The sequence below is a fragment of the Doryrhamphus excisus genome, chromosome 18 (assembly GCF_030265055.1).
Source record: "Doryrhamphus excisus isolate RoL2022-K1 chromosome 18, RoL_Dexc_1.0, whole genome shotgun sequence".
Lineage (NCBI taxonomy): Eukaryota > Metazoa > Chordata > Actinopteri > Syngnathiformes > Syngnathidae > Doryrhamphus > Doryrhamphus excisus.
The window spans coordinates 17,269,576-17,284,890 of record NC_080483.1 but is presented as its reverse complement, the minus strand read 5'-3'; the positions used below and the strand labels follow the sequence as shown (position 1 = coordinate 17,284,890).

The window sequence follows — 15,315 nt, the reverse complement described above, 5'->3', positions numbered from 1 at the left end:
TCAAGTCAATTCAAATCAAGTCAATTGAAGTCAAGTCAAGTCAATTTATATAGTCCTCACAAAAGAGCCTCAAAGGGCTTAACAAACAGGCAACAGTAGACAACAGTAGATGACAGACGACATCCCCTGATCTGAACCCCCATCCGGACAAGGAAAAACCCAAAACTAGGAAAAAAGGAAAAAAATACCTTGAAAGCAACCAATGATCAGTTTGAAATCTCGGGGCCCCAGGCAATAACCCGTGTTTGCCGAATATTTTTCGAATTTATTTATTTTCAAATTTTTTTTTATTTATTTTGAAGCCCTAACCTGGATTTTCTCCCGCCTTGGACACGGCCAATCGTCAACAGACGCCGTCTTGTTGTGACGGTAGCTCCAACCGGGCTTCCACCAAGAGACGTTGCTCATGTGATAGTTGTGGCATGATGTCGCTCACTGGATTAACAATGCTGGCCTTTTTTTGGTCCTTTATATAGCCCTCCAAAACCCATCCTCAAATTATGCAGTATTGCGTAATGTGTATTTGGTCCAGACAACCTTCCTACGAGTAGAAATATGTATTTCTACGTTTCTCATCAAACGTTTTTAAAGTGTGATTACTCCTAGACATCATATTTAGGAAATAATTATGGTTACTACAATGAAAGTACTGTACTTCATGCTCATTAAAATTAGGAATCACATATTTGTCATGTGAAAAAATAGATAATTATGTACTATTCCAATTGTCTAAATCATTTCATCACAACATCTGAGCTCCCTTTGAGTGGCCTTATCACACAAACGATGAATAAGAGGGTCATGTGACAGCTGACTGCGATGTGTCCAAACGAGCTTGTATATATTTATCCTGTCCAACAGGCAAGGAAAGAAAGCCCCGGTGGACAACCCACTCAAGACCAAGCACCAGATGGCCTCGCGGGATGCGGAGCACAACACGGAGCTGTCCACCGCCACAAGGAGACAGGATTCATCGATTTACGGGGAAAAAGAGACGGGGAGCGTGTCGGATTTGGAGAAAGAAGTATTTGCAGCTCTGAGACCTCATGCCGAGAAGCAACAAAAAGGAACGGATGGTAGATTCTTCTTCTTTAGCTCTTTACCGTGCAATCTGCTGTCCATTCCGTGTTGCATCCGAAGGGATTGAATCAGGAATATGAAAATGACAGCAACTACAAATGTAGACCATAATGAAAAAAAAGCGATTTCTTGGAAGCGAGCACCACGATCACCACGATCACCACGATCACCACGATCACCACGATCACCGGCGATCACCACGAGCACCATGATCACCACGATCACCGCCGATCACGAGTGGGTTTTGTGCACCAAATGCATTTGACAGCTCGGTGCTGAGGTCATCGCTCAGCTAAATTTCACTGTGAAATACGACTTGTCTTCCATGACTGGAAGCTCAGTGGTTCTAAAAATAACAGGAAAGGCAGTCATATTGTGGGAATAACCGTAAAGGTCTTTGACGGTGCGAGATGAGAACGAGAGAGAGAGCTCATGAATAAATGATTTCAGAGGAATTAGAATTAGCTTCACACGATTTTGTAATTATTCCACCGTACGAGCAGGTAGGAAGATTTTTCTCTGGTGGCATGAATGCTCATTAACATGACGAGGGAAATGTGCACGTTAGATGTTAGCAGAATCCAAACATAATAGGGCTTCAAACAATTATTCCCATAATGATATGGCAGCTCAGTACGAGTACGGTGCACATGCTAACACTGGAGCCACATCCACCATCATTTGCTTTCTAATCACACAATTCCAATAACGAGAAGAAGAGAGCTGGGAGGGCATAATTAAATATCCTCTGTTCGGTGAGTCATCATATTGTCAAAGATAATTGTGTACTCTGATGCAAAGTATTGTGTATTGTCGTTTGGGTTCCAGCTGCGGGACATGTTGTTTGTGTGGAATACTCAAGCCAGTTACAAAGAGACACAAAGTATCTACTGTAAAACTAATCCAGCTGAGGATGGGTGCTTTTCCACTTGCTTAGCGTTGGAATGATGACATGACTTGACGAAGAAAATACGCTAGGTTTGGGAAAATGTTGGTTGGAATTTCACTGCCTTACTGGATCACGGTTTTCCAAAATAAATCAATGAATAAATCAAGCTGGTTTCATGGTCGAAATATATGCCTATGGAAGCATGCCTAAATTATGCATTTTCAATGCTAAAAATGGCTGAATGAAGCAAATTTCATCAGTAAACGATATGCAGTATTCTACAATGGTCACTCGATGACAGTAAAGGTACTTGATCGTCGATTGCTTCTTTGATCGACCTCACAACAGGGACAAACTGCTATTGCCAAGTTGAAACTGAACTCTGAATCCCTAATGTCACTTCCTGTCCTCCCGCCACTCGGCACCACTAGAGAATGCATTTATAACAAAGTTTTAGTTATGTCTTAAATGTCTCATTTAGTCTTATTATGTCTATATATTGGGTAATAAAAGTGCAAAGGCGACTGTAGGGGTGCTAGTTCATGTTCAGCGCGCTCTAATATCGTCTAACTATGAAAATATTCCATTCCTAACCTAAAAAGCTTACTGAGAGAGTGCAGACTTCTGCCAAGCGTCGTAGTTCCCCCGTCCTGATTCAAATAATGAATTCCTGTCCTGCTTTAATGGCGTTCCAGTCAGTGGGCGTGTCCACCAGTTGACCCGTCAAGTCAGACGCCCACGAGATTGTGTCGTTTTAGACGGGAATTTACAGCAGAAATATGTTCATAAATGCATCGCTAAATGTGAGACAGCAGTTCAAAAAGCATCAACGGATTAATTCTGTGCTTTTTGGTTTTTTTTTTCCAAATCCAAAAGAAGCATGAGAGAATAACGAGAGAAGAAGTGGAGTCGTTTACTTTCCTGACTGCCAAGCATAATTTTTACTTTTTAATATTAACAATCTTTTCCACTTTTGTGGCCATCAAGGATGTAAAAAGTCAAAAGTGATGCAATCAGTTGAGGGTGTTTAGGGTTTACAGTTGGGTGTTACATCATCTTAGCAGTGGTTAACTTTTCGATTGACAGTTAAGAATATTCCAACGCTATCTAAAATAATTTCCTGAACCAAAAATAGAGCCATTTTTTTGTATGAAATATGAAAATAGGTGTTTCCGAACTGACCCCCGAGTTGACCAACTATTTGTGTGGCATTCAGTGACCATGTGGTTTTAAGTTGGAACGTGAAGGTAGCGACAGAAATAAAACAGCAGGAGCTTTAAAAGCTTTGGGAGGGATTTGTGTCCAATAAGCCATGCGGAGGATTAAAGCATGTTAATGCAATACACAAAGTGGACAAAGTGCACAAAGTGGACACACACTCACATCCGCACACTTTGGGGGGGAAATGGGTGTGAAGGAAAGGAAATAAAAGAACGAACCACATACCATGATAGACAGAACTTAAAGGACAATCTGCAAAAAGCAGTATGGCCGTTTTCAAAATGTTTGAGTTGGACCTTCTGGAACATGTTAATGACACTAATGAAGATTCCACTGTACTTCCATTTGATGGCATTTTACAAATGAATCAACTGGATGGAGAACCTGGAAATGAAATGTAAACAAATTGAAACCAAACGATGGTTCAAGCACACCCAGAATGGAAATCCGCTGTTGTTCCTCAGGACAGAACACAGAGGACACTCACGATGTCGAACACTGCAAGCCATGTTCTTGCACTTGGTCCTCTCCAGGCCACACCGCCCTTTCACCCAAGTACTGTGCTATCTTCAACTCAAAATATTTATCATCAGATATGCTGACTTTTTATTTGTGATCAGTCCTTGTGCATAAAAGTCCTGAGAGATTTCTTAGCCCAAGTGCCAGCGTTTGATTTGAACATCCCGATATATTCGTGGCGATGACTGGAAACGCCTTTAGGTTCCCTGCTAGTTCAATCTACACAAGACAAGGTCAAGATGAGCCTTCTCCCTGTGGTCAGTGAACTAATCATCCTCACCGTTTCTCATATCCTGCCACCCACACTCCAATTTGCACGGCCCCATTCGCAGTGGAAATGTGAAGAAAAGAATAACAATGTAGACCCAACGCTTCCCAAAAGTGCCAACACGCTGTACCTTATTAGTCGGCTGCCCAGGTCAGAGAAGAGCTACGTCCACGAGGAATAAATCCTGCAACACACAAACAAAATCATCTAGAGTAATTATTCATTAATATTCATACAGTAACTAGTCATCCTTTCTCTACTGCTTTTGTACACTTTTTATAGTTTAGTCTTTTTCATTTCCTCTAAATGTCCTATTGTCTTGATAAAAAGTGTTTGATGTCATCTTCGTTTGTACGAAGATCAAAAAATCAATTACCGCCTCGAGATAGGCCAACTGTACTTCAGCACCGATAACGTTTTCATGACAAAACACGGATCGGAGTGTGCCATTTTCCTTCTCCGGGTAGGTAGCAAGGCAGATTGTTAACTGACTGATTTTTTTTTCAGCGCTTATATAACTTTTAGATATGGCAAACAAAGGTAGAAGAAAAACAACAAAGGCCTTTTATCACAGCCGCCAAGGCTTGTAGGCTCTGTGTTTTACAACTTTATTTGGCTGGTTTGTTTGTTACAAAGACGGCAGTGAATTGTTAAAGTAGGATTCCACGATAAAAAATGGAATATTGTCATAATTACAGCAAAGAAAACATTATTTTTTACAATAATTAAAGCTGTGTAGACATGAAATAACACCCTATAGTCACCTTTGTTTACACCACATTGCTATGAGATCACATGGACACAAGCAACCGACCGCCATGAATGCTAGCATGCTAAAGAGTTAAAAAGTTGGAAACTTAAGAAAGGGTTTCAAACGGAGTGGGGGAAAATAAGAAACCAAAATTTTCAGTCTTTATCGTATGTGACGGTAGAGTGATGCCTAGTGCCCAGAATATTCCATCTAACTTATCATTCAATATTTTTATGAATATGTCCTGTACAAAACCGGGAAGTTGCTGATTGGCCGAGCTAAACAAGAGTGGCCTGCTTGAGGACAACATTGGACTTTTGATAAAAGTGACTCAAAGTGACTCAAAGTGACTCTCGGTGCGATATCGGCTTCGACTCCATCCTTTCAAAAGCACGGTTAGCATGCTACCATAACTGCCTGTTTTCATCCTGGCAACATCACTAAGACCCTGGTCCATGCATTTGTCACGTCTCGCCTTGATTACTGTAATGTTCTGTTTTCTGGTCTTCCAATGTCTCCTTTTAAACGCCTGCAGTTAGTACAAAAATGCTGCGGCACGACTCCGCACGAGGACGCGTAAATTCCAGCATATTTCTCCAGTACTAGCCAACTGGGTCCCAGTTCATTTAAGATGCAACTTTAAGGTTCTGATACTTGCCTGTAAAATAATACATGGGTTGGGACCTTCCGATTTGGTTGGCCTAGTTGTACCTTATGATCCGTCCAGATACTCAGTACTCAGAACAAAATACTCAGGTCTTTTGACAATTCCAAGAGCTAGAAAGAAGTACGTAGGCTCTAACGTGGGATCTAGAATGTTAATGTTTTGCTGTGACGGAACCTGAATGTGCGCTACTGATCTGAGATCAGACCTCGGCTTGATAAGAGAAACCCGACCCAAGAGGTTTCCAACTAAATGCTCAGCCTCTCGTCCCCTCAGTTTCATGTTGGTCTTCATCCATGTGAGAAGTCACTTGTGTGGTTGAAACAGACTGGGATTCAGTGTGTAAGAGTCCAATTACGTTGAACTGCCACCAATCGTCCTAACATCTCCCCCAAGGTTGTCTCATTCCAAAGGCCACTAACAAGATGTTTTCACCCCAGACAGACAAACAATGTTGTTATTCAGCACGGTCATTCACCGGCCACGCCCATCAACAACCACAACAACAACCCCGATTGTGACTGAGGAGACACGCCCACCAGAGACAGAAGACGAAAGTGTCCAGTCACCTCCGTTCCCCAAATCAATGTTAGTTTCAACACATCAACGGAAACAAGCCATCCCCTGGGACGCCGCTGCAGCCTAAAGTCTAATTGGTTGCCTGCTGCCATCATGGGAAGTGTGTGTTACCAAGACAGTGAAGCAATAACGAGGCTTAATTTACTGGAGCGGTATTGTACCGCCAGCGTAATCAACAAGACCAAAATCAACAAAGCATTGAGACAAATTTGAACAGTTTGGTTCAAATAAACAGCACAGATTTACTGTTAGGATTTTTTAATCTTCAAACAGCTAAAATAATGCATAAGGCTAAAAATAAGCAATTAGCTAAAAATGTCATCCAATACTTCTCTACAAGAGAGGAGAAATATGATCTCAGGGAAGAAGTACATTTGAAACACTTCTATGCTAGGACTACGTTATGCTAGCCATAGCATTTCAGTATGTGGAATCAAACTATGGAATGGATTGAGTAAGGAAATCAAACAATGCACAACGATGAGCCAATTCAAGAAACAATACAAGCAGTTGATGTTTGCTAAATCCAAGGATGAAGAGTCTTGAACCAGTCATGATGTGCTATATATATCACTATATTGACACGCACTATGGTACACATTATGGCATTGGATGCTCATATCACCTCGTAATTCGGTACGTGACCAAAAACAAAAAATTTAAAAAATAAAAAAAAAATTCAAAACATTTAAAAAAAACTAAAAAAAATTAATAGAAATTAATAAAATAAATTAATAAATAAAATAAATGTGCTAAATACAAGGATGAAGAGTCTTGAACGAGTCATGATGTGCTATATATATCACTATATTGACACTTACTATGGTACCCATTATGGCATTGGATGCTCAGATCACCTCGTAATTCGGTACGTGACAAAAAACAAAAAAATTTAAAAATTCAAAAAAATTCAAAACATTTAAAAAAAACTTAAAAAAATTAATAGAAATTAATAAAATAAATTAATAAATAAAATAAATGTGCTAAATACAAGGATGAAGAGTCTTGAACCAGTCATGATGTGCTATATATATCACTATATTGACACGCACTATGGTACACATTATGGCATTGGATGCTCATATCACCCAGTACTTCGGTACGAGGTACATTATTTAAAAAAAAAAAAAACAAACCTTAAACTGTATTATGGAAAGCAGGAAGTGAACAAATGTAACAGTTACTGATTGATCTTCCTACTCCTTTTGGACATGTGGAACTGGGAACTGATTATGGGATGCACTCAATTGGAATCTGATGCATGTTCTAATGAAATAAAACCATTACCATTACCATTACCATTACCATTACCATTACCATTACCATTACCATTACCATTACCATAGCATCAGTCTCATGTCTATTTCGTCTCTTAGGAAGCTAAAGTCTGCTGCTGTCAAGCTTTCAGTTCCGCCAAGAAGCAACCGAGGTTTGGTGCCAAAAGGAACATCTTCATTGTGCATCAATGTTGCACCATTCCAACAAACACTGCAAAGAACTTGACCAATCACGTTGACCCGTGACGAGTGACGAGTCATAGTCCTCGCGTACATTCACTTGAGCTGCAATCCGTACCAGAACATCATGTGTATTTTCTACGCTGTACTTTCCGATGTATACTTTTGTATATGATTCATTGAGCCAGTGTGGTGTGTAAAGCCAAGCAAGGCTCAGTTCTGTCAATACGGCATTGATCCTGGAAAGGGCAATGTTTTTGTGTTGTGAAATTCACTTAATGACACTCTTCTTTGGGACTGTTTGAAGTGAAACCCAGGGGAGCCGCTCCAGACAGAAATGAAATTTAAAACTAGATTTCTTTCTTTTTCATCATTATCGGTTTGCGGATACCACTGGGTTCACGTCAATGTTGTTATTTGCCTGTTTTCACACAATCCTACAGTTATTGCTATTTATAAAAATAATACAGCTCATATAACAGCTGGTTGACTGATGGATTGATGACAGAGCCCCAGGATTTATTTTACGATGTGTAGCGAAGCCTGTTTTTTTGTTTTCTTATTTACAAATGAATAACCTGGGTGGGTTCCTCTAACAACGGGTGGGTCGGAAAGAAGGCTTTTCACAAATGACGTCCTGTGAAAAGCGACTGTTTGGTTATCTCAGGACACATAGACTGTTATCCCCTATTATGCAAAGTATACAGTATTTTGCATAAAGTATAAATGTCATACAGCTAGAGTGAATACTGCAGTAAACGCCCAAACACAGCCATCATTTCCACCCACTATAATCCAGTTTGGATGTGCAGGAATTAAGCCATTAGCTTTCTTTCTCCATCCTAGCGGTGATGGTAACCTATCACTGAGAGCCAGGACGTTGGGTCACGGCGTCGGTGAGACTTCCAATCACGCCAAGCACCTTAACGTGATATGAAAGGACACCGTCTTTGGGAAAGCACTGAAGATTCCTGGAGCACATCACCTCCAGGTCAGGCATCACGCAGCATCGTCTTATTGTGTCCGTGGGAAGAGCCTGTAATTGCACATCCTTATCGTGTACAGATATCTTCCCGGTCATCATTCCGGGCAGCTGACGCTGACTCCGGAGGAATGCTGCCAGACACTTGCTTTAGTTCAGCTTTGCTATCTGTGCCACTTTTCCCCGCTCTACTTCTTGCTCCACTTTTTGCCTCCTAAAAGTTTTTGCCCTGGCACACTTAACACGGCGTTACATCGTGTTTACACCAATGTCATCCTAAATTTAGTGTTACACTGATAGGACATACAAGACATTTTTTAAATAAAGAAACATAGTAAAGGGTACTTAATCCATACAAGAGTAAATCCCATTCATCACATCCAACCATTCAATTTTCTCGGGAATGCTGGAGCCTATCCCAGCAGTCCTCATGCAGGAGGCGGGGTACACCCTGGACTGGTGGCCAGCCAATCCACATATAGACAAACAACCATTCACACTCACATTCATACCTATGGAAAATTTGGAGTGGCTAATTAGCGTAGCATGTTTTTGGAATGTGGGAGGAAATCGGAGTACCCGGAGAAAACCCATGCATGCACAGGGAGAACATACTAACATAAAACCCACGTTCCCGATCTGTGTGGCCTACAAGCTAACCATTCCACCACCGTGCTGCCCTCATTCATACTTATGTATATACTTATATTCAAAATTGAATTTTTTTTTAGAGACTTGCATCCAGTCCCTTTAACTACGACCTTCCGATGAGTTATTGTTTTTCCACGGTGGAATGATTAACATCCATCTTCAATGACTTTTAAAAACAGGATTAGGGAGCACAACCTTTCATTTCTTGGGTATTTTTCCTGGTTTCCAACACGGTCCTCCACCCACCTGACCGTGCCCTTTGCCTGCCTCGGCACCACGGGGGGCCGGGGGGGCAGAGCTTTCAGCCGCTTTCCCGGCCTCTGGAACTCATTACCATCTGACATCCGAAATATTGACTCACTCCCCATCTTCATATCCAGACTCTAAATTCATCTGTTCAAACGTGCATACCAAAGCCAGTTTTAATATTCAGCTTTTTATTATTAAGGGAGAAAAAAACATCCAAAACCTTCATGGCCCTGTGTGAGAAAGTGACCCCCCCCCCAAAGCTAACAACTGGTTGGGCCATCCTGGGCAGCAACAACTGCAATCAAGCGTTTGTGATAACGTACTAGAAAGCAGTAGAGGAATTTTGGCCCACTCATCTTTGCCAAATTGGGGGGGTTTTCCAGCATGAAGCGGTCAGGACTTGGACTAGGCCAATCCAAAGTCTTCATTTGGTTTTTCTTCAGCCATTCGGAGTTGGACTTACAGGTCCCGAAGCACCAAAACAGACCCAGACCGTCACATGTCACATTTTTGTTTAATAGTGAAGGCAATTTTTGCCCAGTGTTTTTCTTATGGTGGAGTCATGAACCCTGACCTTAACTGACCTTAACTGTTGTTGTGGGGTCTTTTGTGACCTCTTGGATGAGTCATTGCTGCGCTCTTGGGGTCATTTTGGTTGGACAGCTACACCTGGGAAGGTTTACCACTCACCATTTGTGGATAATGGCTCTCACTGTGGTTTGCTGGAGTCCCAAAGCCTTAGAAATGACTTTATAACCTTTTCCAAACTGATTTTTTGAGTTTTTTTTCTCCCTTAATAATAAAAAAATTTAAATAAAAAAAATGCATGTTGTGTTCAGCTGCGTTGCCGTTGATGATCTGAAACATTTAAGTGTGACAAACGTACAAAAAACACAACACCAGGTAGGACAAGTTTGAATGATGTGGATGACACGTCGTTTTCATTCTCACTTTTAGTTCAATATTAGAGCAAACAATATTTCTTTATCGTCTTTGCTTGCTCCGGACCCTCTTTGTCATGAGGTCGCCCCCAATTATCCCAGATTGTGATGACAGCTGTAGCCGTAGCAACAGTTTATTAGCGCTGCTCTACCTCGGTGAGTGTCTACCACGTATGCCGAATATGAATATTGACATTTACCGTTCCCGCCAATAAATTCACACATAAAACACCAAGCTATCTTTTACTTACCCCGCGTACGATCCCTTCATTGTCCTTTTCGCCATCATATCCCGGCCCCCGTTTCAGTGCTTCCGCGACCCCATCCCTCCGACTCAATAACTGTCCTTCCGTCCCTCGTGACTGTCTGTACACAGCTCGTCTTCCTCCCGCAAGCCCTCTCCATCAGCACCTCCCCCTGGGTTCTGAGTGGGCCGTGTGCCCCCCCCCACCACCACCACCACCACCACAGGAGTAGAGCGCTAAAATATTGATGCGGCCCAAAGAAAGCTACCGCCATCAGACCGGGCTTGACGGCGGCCAGGACGGCGGCCAATGACGGCGGCCAGGAGGAGTTAAAGTGTCTGAAGTGAACAGAGAAGGATGGATGTAGTCGGACTTGGCGGATGCGAGTGAAACGATGCGGCGTGACGGCGTGCGGTAGCTTCACATGTTCTGGACATTTAGCTTTTCTTCATCCGAGCAGCAGCCAGTGCTGTTTATTATCCACCCCTCCCCCGTGCCTTGCTCTCCTTCTGCTTTCTATGCTCCTCTTTCATCTCATTTGGCATCGCTTTGCCTCCTATCCAAACACGCACACACGCATCATCTTTTCCTTCTCGGAAAACGGAACAAAGTGTCAGGGATGCTCCTCATTTCAGTGGCTGACTTTTAGTTCTCTTTTGAAGGTGACCTTGCTAAAGAGAACTATAGAAATTGCCATGGCGACGGCAATCCGGCGAAGTGAAGGATGGAGGAGGGACGCACAGCAAAAACAAAAAGGTACGACACGACTTGTTTGGGTAAGAGTAGTCTCTACGCAGCTACAAAGTGAAATCGAAATATCTGAAACCAACTTTTGACAAGACAAAACAAAACCTGACAATGGAGTCGAAATTCCACGTTGAGGTGAACTTCAAACGTGATGATTGGACACCACATGGCGTTCGTCACCACATGATCCACATTTAATGGATTCCCAAAGTGGGACAGGCTCTCACTCGGATTGTAAATTACCGGAAAGGTAACCGCTTCCCCACAAATATGACTTTATTATATTTGCCTGTGTATCTTAGTGCTGGGCGATACCGACCATAACTCATATCCCCATATATTTAGGTAGAATATCGATATTATGGGCGGCACGGTGGTCTAGGGGTTAGCGCACAGACCTCACAGCTAGGAGACCAGGGTTCAATCCCACCCTTGGGCATCTCTATGTGGAGTTTGCATGTTCTCCCCGTGCATGCGTGGGTTTTCTCCGGGTACTCCGGTTTCCTCCCACATTCCAAAAACATGCTAGGTTAATTAGCCACTCCAAATTGTCCATAGGTATGAATGTGAGTGTGAATGGTTGTTTGTCTATATGTGCCCTGTGATTGGCTGGGGTGTACCCCGCCTTACGCCTGAAGACAGGTGGGATAGGCTCCAGCACCCCCCGCGACCCTCGTGAGGAAAAGCGGTAGAAAATGAATGAATGAATGAATATCGATATTATGATATATATTGATATTTTTTGTATAGTATAGAAAAATAGCGACTGAAATAAAATTGTATATTCTCTTTTTAAAATAAATATAGAAAAGTGAAATATACAGTCGAATGTTCAGTGCAATAGTGCTGCGTTCACGGTAGTCTCTGCCGCCGGGTTAGCGCCGTTAGCGCTTCCGTCTCACGTTCCCCATGACGACATACGGTAAACATGGTTGATACCGTCTTTGAAGACCTTTATAGCGTCATTTTCGCCGTTCACTCCCTCTCAAATCCATATTTCCGCGGGGATATCCGATCATTGGATGTAGCGAAGGGATGCTAACAGTTGCTAACAGATGCTCAATGGCAACAATGGCGCAAGCTACAAGCGTAATTAGATGAACGCCCATAGTTGCACACTTGTTTAAGGGGTCGGTATGGCACAAAAACAATAAGGAAGTCATAAATATGATTTATTTGATATATGGCGTAATTTGGTCCTATGACTACAGCCTAGGTTCTGGCTTTGCAGCTACAAGTTGAAGGCGCTTCCCATGCTAATTCATGCACGAGTTAGAGCGGACACTAAACTTTTTCATTGGAGTTCCAAAGTTCCTGGACTGTATAAATATTATATATGTAGCAGAAAATGTGTACATTGTGTATTTTGCAAACATCACATCAATAAAGACTTTCACTGCAAATAGTTTTACATTCCGGTTCCTATCAGAGGCGCTGAATAAAACCATATTTGTATCCTCGTTATCATTACGATAGCTCAATAATGTGACCCATACGATGCGTTCACATCCAGAGCAGATCGTCCCCCTCCGTGCTACTTTGACGTCCCCATATTCCCTCCACATATGACAGCCAATCTAAACTGTGGGAGACTCGCCCAATTCGCTGTGGATGTGGGTCTGTCCCTCGCCGGTGTGGCTGGTCACAGCCGTTCGTCAGCTCCCGTGTTTGGCACCCATTAGACCTCCGACTGGCGCTACATTAGCCGCCACTCGATTGCATCGCAAGCCTCGATAACTCAAACTTCGCACTCGTACAAAACACACAGGTAAGACCGACACGACAGACATGTTTGTTTGGCGTTGTGAGCGGTAGACGGTCCCTGAATGCAGCAATGGGGGCGGAGCGGATCGGCGGATGTAAAGTAAGCATCAGCTTATGCCGATATCGTACTTTTTCATGGAAATCAGCACGCATTTTGCATGCTCAATGAAACAATATAATCTTGTCGTCGGGGTATCTCGATGACTTTCAGATATACACAAGAAATGTTCCTTCACAAGCTAATTTTTCTGGCTTTCAGCCACGGAGCGAAGATGCAATCAGGCCTGCAATGCGTCACTCACGCAGCCGTAGGCAGAGATAATCACAGCTGCCTGTCAAAATTAGGGCCATGCAAGTTTCTGCGGGCTTTGAATGAAAATGTATGTGGATGTGTAACATCCCAGCATAAATACGAATCTTTGGAGGGCCTCTTTGAGCGGCGAGCGTTGCTGCTCGCGTCCTCTAAATGCCACCATGAGGAGAGAGCATCTGGATGTCAACCGCTGTAGTGTATCATTTACACTCAATTGGACCACACTTGTTATTCAAAACCAGATGGTACAGGAAAAAAAAAACCAACAAAACTTAGCATTAATACATACAAGTACACTATTTTGCCATCTGCTTCAACGCTAGGCTGCACATCCTTTTAAAATATATAGTAAACACGCGGAAAAATATTGATTCAACGGTTATGCACTCGTGATTACACGGCGTATTTATTATTGAATTATAATTACTGTCTCTTTATGTCGGTAAAATCAGCTCTATTGTCAATTTTTCTTCAAATCAAGTCATCGCAGATCCTGTCATTAAAATGCCAACATGGTGAAGCCATGGAGCAGGGTAAAAGGTAGCAACATGCTAATGAGCTCACATGCTAATGACAACACGGCTGGTACACAGCTGCACGCGACAGACAAAGCGTGCGTCCTCGTTTGCCGAGTTATTGAGCCGTTTATACGCTCGGTGCACTTGATTCAAGAAATGGTGATTTGCATGCATTACATAAGTAAGTATAAGTAATACTCTTGTCCAATTGTATGTGCATAGTAAATGTTTGCAGTAAATCAATGTGAGACACTTCATAAACAAATAGCACGGAACTGGAAGACGATATGAGTTTCCTGTCTCCGTAATAAACGCTAGAGGTGACCTATGCGTCACATTATTACTTCAACTCCATCCTGCTGGTAACTAAGCTACACATACCAAGAAATACTGGCAAACATCCTGTTTACCGCAACGATCTGACGCTAACATGCTATGTCACCATATAATGACGCTTCCGTATGAGCTGAATGGAGTTGACTCACAGGATTAGCGCTGCACTCGGCAACTTTTGCAATGAGATGAATAAGCCTCGCTGTGACCTCCCTGTGACCTGAAGGTGCTGAAGGTGCTGAAGGTGCTGAAGGTGCTGAAGGTGCTGAAGGTGCTGAAGGTGCTGAAGGTGCTGGCTACTGGAGCTGCAGCTGGTACGCTGTGTTGGTACATGCAGGGAGGTGAAAGATGACTGCCTCATTAGACAAATGGCTATTTTAAAGAGCTATCAGTCCAGCTATTTTCCACTAGGGCTAGGCCTTAAAAAAAAGTGTGCATGGTAGCTATTCAGACTTTCAACTGGCAAAAAAAAACAGGTATTTTTAGTACCTGCTCATCATTTTGTCACTGCTGTGTCATTTTACTTTGATAGGATACACTGCAAGAAATGTCAATCTAATATTAGGTTACTATTAGGATGCTGCAGTATTATACTCCACATTAAAGTTGGGTATTGTTTACATATTATCCACTTTTGAAATGGTGCAGTACTCTTTCGAATTGGTACTTCAAAAAAAGAAAAACACAGGTTGTCCAAAAACAATTTTGTGACATCCAAGTTGAACCAAATATACATTGGAGCCTTGGTTAGCATCATTAATTCGTTCCGGAAGGTCAACTCACACCAAAACAAATCATTTTTCCTATAAAAATACAGAAAGCCAAAGGTAAGAAATGAATTCCATGAACTGGTGTGCTGAGAGCAATGCATTATGGGAAGAAGTTAAAATGACAAAACAGCTATTTTAAATGTGTATTGGTACTTGTCTTGTATATTTCTTAGCTACCCTTTGAGTGTTAAGTTACTGTGTGATGATTTTAGCATTATTTGTAAGATTACTGTTATATTGAGTAATGAGTAATGTCATTTTATGCAGCTCATATATGTACAAATCTGATTTGCTCTCTAAGTTTAGTGGGTGTGGCTTAAAACCGATACACCGGAAATGACGGCAGTATAATAAAGATATACATTTAGTCCAGC

The 15,315-nt window shown here is 42.1% G+C and overlaps 1 protein-coding gene across 7 annotated transcripts in view; it reads right to left on the bottom strand.

Moving 5' to 3' along the window:
• dlgap4b (discs, large (Drosophila) homolog-associated protein 4b) overlaps positions 1–15,315 on the bottom strand; it is an 82,357-nt gene that overhangs the window by 55,427 nt on the left and 11,615 nt on the right. For 4 of the 7 annotated variants that reach the window (XM_058054330.1, XM_058054326.1, XM_058054324.1 and 1 more), the window contains one exon: positions 4,108–4,161. The gene's annotated coding sequence lies outside the window, so the exon portion shown is untranslated. Of the gene's footprint in view, positions 1–4,107; positions 4,162–10,502; positions 10,581–15,315 lie in introns of those variants that run through there. The other 3 variants (XM_058054328.1, XM_058054327.1, XM_058054329.1) reach the window with 3 other exon arrangements.